Source organism: Misgurnus anguillicaudatus, chromosome 22 (genome assembly GCF_027580225.2).
Source record: "Misgurnus anguillicaudatus chromosome 22, ASM2758022v2, whole genome shotgun sequence".
Lineage (NCBI taxonomy): Eukaryota > Metazoa > Chordata > Actinopteri > Cypriniformes > Cobitidae > Misgurnus > Misgurnus anguillicaudatus.
Genome location: NC_073358.2, coordinates 45,925,471 through 45,930,115, shown reverse-complemented (window position 1 = coordinate 45,930,115; position 4,645 = coordinate 45,925,471).

The following is a 4,645-nucleotide window of genomic DNA, read 5'->3' as shown; positions in this document are numbered from 1 at the left end:
ATAATGAACTATGCACTGCATGCTTTAAATGAACCTCGAGAGAGAAAAGGTGAAAGAAATTCAGTGAGAGGTAATCATTCACAACAGGCAAAGTCTGAACCTAAAGCTACAACTGTACGCAAACTTACACACTAAAAATAATGGGTTATTTGCATCCCAGCGTTGGGTCAAAGGGGACAAAACCAGTCCATTGGGTTGTAATTTAACCTAGAGTATGCTGGGTTGTTTTAAACCACTGTTGGGTTAAATATAAACATTTTCTAGGTCAATTTAACCCAACGGCTGGGGTTGTCCTTTTAAACACCTAATTATTTTGTATTTATGAAAGTAAACGGCAGAGACAAAACTGCAAGTGTTCAACAAAATCAAGTCCCAGAAGAAGACTTGACAATGGCTCAACACTTTCGAAAACATATCCACCGAGGAGGAAATTGGACTGGATATCTCACACTACGATATATATCATAGGATTTCAATATGAAAGCTTTTGGAGCTGCAACTTCGGGGTTTATCACATACTACTGTATACTTTTTTTTTTTTTTTAATTTTATTTTGCAAACAGAAAAATACAATATTTACAGATGAAAAAAATACAAGTACAAAGACCAACAAAACACATAACATAACATAACAGCCAGTAGAGTGTGTGTGTGTGTGTGTGTGTGTGTGTGTGTGTGTGTGTGTGTGTGTGTGTGTGTGTGTGTGTGTGTGTAACTATAATAGATATGACAGTTGAAATTGTTGAATAAAGGAGCAGAAGTATAACAGACATAATTAGGAGTAAATAAATAAATAAATAAACAAAATGGATAAGGAAAGTGATAATAGCAATAATAATAATAATAATAATAATAATAATAATAATAGTATCAATATTAATAATAATGAAAAATCTATTAATATGAAATGGCAGATAGTAGTAATAGTAATAATAATAAATATACAAATTTCCTCTGGACTTAGAGGGAGGATCAGGAAGAGGATTATAAATAATAGTAGAGATAATAACAATAATACAAAAAATAAATAAAAATAATAATAATAATAATAATAATAATCAAAATAATAGTAATATTGATACATCCAATAGTAGTAATGATAATAGTAGTTATAATATATGATGATAGTAATAATAATATTAATAATAGTAATAATGATAATATTTGATAAGGATATTAATAATGATATATTAATGATAATATTAATACAGATATTAATAATAAGGTGTTATAAAACTGCCTCTGACCCCCCTCATGGCTATGGCATAGGTTAGATCCCCACCACTGTCATGTTACAACGAGCCATCAAGGTGAGGTGCTGCGGGGCCCAGGGACCCAAAATCCATCCCCAGGCCGACCCATACACATGCCCCGTCTTCCCTGTCTATGTTTTTTTTTTTCCCTTTTATTATTATGTTCAAGCATTTGTTTGTGTCAACTAGAGTGTGATGCATTAAAAAAGCAAGGCGTGCAGCATGGAACCAACCCGGTGCAAATCCGAGGCCGCCACGCCCAAGCCTCACTTACCCTATATGTGTTGTATTTTTATTTATTTATTAGTATTTTTTACATATATTTTTTTCGTGTGTGCTTAATTTTTATTATTTTTAAAGCTTCAAATGAATGTGTGTGTGTGTGTGCGCACCTTGTCTAATGTGATGCATTAAAACCGCGAGACATGTGATGCATCGGCCGGAGACAAGAAATGCCGGTCGAGAGGACAAGCTATGGCACGAAAGCCCAGGGTCCCCGGCCCCACAACACACCCACCTACAAATAATGATGTTCGCACAGTGCAGGGATTGATATGCCATAGCCAATATTGGGTGAGAAAGAGAGAGTGAGTGAGAGAGAGAGTGAGAGAGAGAGAGAGAGAGAGAGAGAGAGAGAGAGAGAGAGAGAGAGATTTAAGTATATTAATAAAAGTATTTTATATATATTTGATATTATTAAAGGTTCTATCTCTTCCTGACCCCCTCCCCTCAATCATGTATGACTATTGATAGTGTGTCATTGGGGATGGCTTCAGACAAAGAAGGTCAGAAGATTTAAGACGGTTGGAAGTTAAGGAGAGATGACCAAGAGGGGTGTAATTCTGATGTATTGTTTTGTGTTGAGAAAGACAAGTTTTCCATGGCGATGTACTGTATTAATAAATTTTTCCAAGTTGTAATGTGTTCCTTGATTTCCAGTTCATGAGGATAGTTTTCTTGGCGATAGTTAGGGCCACTAGGAGTAATTGAGTGTTTATATTGTTTAGATTAGTTATAGATATGTCACCTAATATACAGAGGGATGGAGACAGCGGGATGTGACATCCCAAAAGGTTGGATAGTGAGTCAGTAATGTTTTCCCAAAAATTTTTAACCGAGGTGCAATGCCAAATAGCGTGTAAATAAGTGTCTGGGGTGTTTTGTGTGCAATGTGAGCATGTTTCCGAAGTGAAGCCCATTTTAAATAATTTCCGTCCAGTTAGATGATACCTATGAAGTACTTTATACTGTATGAGTTGTAAGTTGGCATTTTTTGTCATGGAGTATATATTTTTGCAGATTTGTGTCCAGAAATCGGCATTGGGAGCAATAGATAAATCTGATTCCCATTTAGCACTGGGTAGGCTTAATGTGTTGTCTGATTTGGATATTAATTTATACAATTTGGAAAGTAGCTTTTTGGGGGAGGATATATTAATTAATTCAAAGATTGGAGGGGAAAGGTCTAAATTAATTGTCTGAGTGTCGATTTTTGATTGAATAGATGATTTGACTTGTAAATATTCTAAAAAACAATTACTTCCAATGCCATATTTCTGGACCAAGTGTGAGAATGGTGCCAGTTTGTTATTAAGAAAGATGTGCTGAAGTTGTGTGATGCCCTTATCTACCCATGTTTGTAAATTGAGTGGCTTCCTGTTAACTGTAAAGTCTGGGTTATTCCAAATCGGGGTGTATTTAGATGGTGCAAGAGGAGTGTTTGTGATTTGGTGAAATTTCCACCATGCTGTCAGAGCTGCGGCTATTGTTGGTGTTTTAAAACAGTGATGCTTTTTGATTGTTTGATTAAAGAAGGGTAATTCTGAAATGTTAATGTCCTTACAAATTGACTGTTCAATATCTTGCCACGTGCTTTCTGATGGGTTAGGATGAAACCATTTATATATAATTTGGAGCTGATTAGCCAAAAAGTAGTGGTGAAATTTGGTGCTTCTAGTCCTCCTTGTGTTTTTGGTTTTTGTAGGGTAGTCAATTTGATTCGTGGGGTCTTATTTTTCCAGTAGAATTTAGTGATGATTGAATCTAAAGATTTAAACCAGGTGAGGGTGGGTATTGTTGGAGTCATTGTGAATAAATAGTTTAATTTAGGGAGTATTGTCATTTTAATTACTGATATTCTGCCCATAATAGATAGAGGTAAGTTCATCCAACGCTGAAGGTCATCATTTATTGTTTTAAGTAAATGAGTAAAGTTAAGTCCAAACAGCTCTGACAGTCTGGGGGAAACATTAATACCTAAGTATGTGATGTAATTGGAGCACAAATGAATTGGTGGTGTTTGGGATGTCACATCCAAGCTGTTGGGATGTAATGAAAGTATTGAAGATTTGCTCCAGTTGATCGAGTATTCAGAGATATTTGAAAATGTGTCGATGACTTTAATTGTTTCTTGTAATGAGGTATACTTTTGACCGATTAGTGCTCATGTGGCAGGTGCAGGTTTGAATCTGTCTTATGACTCTCTACCAGCTCGACGGAAATGAGACAGTGACCGAAAACTCGGATTCACGTGACATTTTTAATATATCCCATCGCATCAGCTTAGCATATGCTGTGTTAAATATTCATACTTATTAAAAGAGCGTTACACTGATGTAGCACAAAGGGGAGTTTTGAAAAGAGCGAACATTTCCATTCATGTTATTCTTAGGCTGTACTCTATGGGCTGAGCTAAAACAAGGGCCGGTTTCCTCCGGACAGACCTCACATTAGCGTGCGCACATACATACACAATATCCCAGTTCAAAGACTCTGAGTCAGTACTCTTTCTGCCAAGCTTACACTACGGCTATTGTGAAGAGTAAACTCTTGGGGGCACAAGCCCTCTCTCACACATCCACATACACTCGATTATCTCATTGTGCATCACATCATTATCCCTAATGCTTTCAGTCTGAGCTTTTCAACAGCCCTCCACCGTGAAAGCCAGAGGTTTGCGAGCACCTGCTGATAAAGACACACACACATAGAGAGAAAGAGAGAGAGATACTGGAGCAATGAGAAGTGGGAGGGAGGAACTCTGGGATACTGACAGAAAGAAAAGTTAGGATCCTGAGATTTAGTTACCAGCAACATGAGAACTGTGGGGGATGTGAGAGGAAAGCGAGAGAGATTAAAAGAGAGGGAGTGTCTGACAAATGTCGTAAATAAGGGAGGTTAGTAGATGAGTAACTGTGAAAGAAAAGAGAAAGAAGATACGAAGAAAATAATACTCGTTTAAGAGACAAGGACGCTGGAGTTGAAGAGATAAAGGTGCTCTTAAAAATTAAGGTTCTTTATTGAACCTTAAGGTGCCTATACAGTGATGAATGAATCTTCATTGTGACTCTTTGGAGATTTAAAGCAACTTTCTAAGATCACATAATGGATTT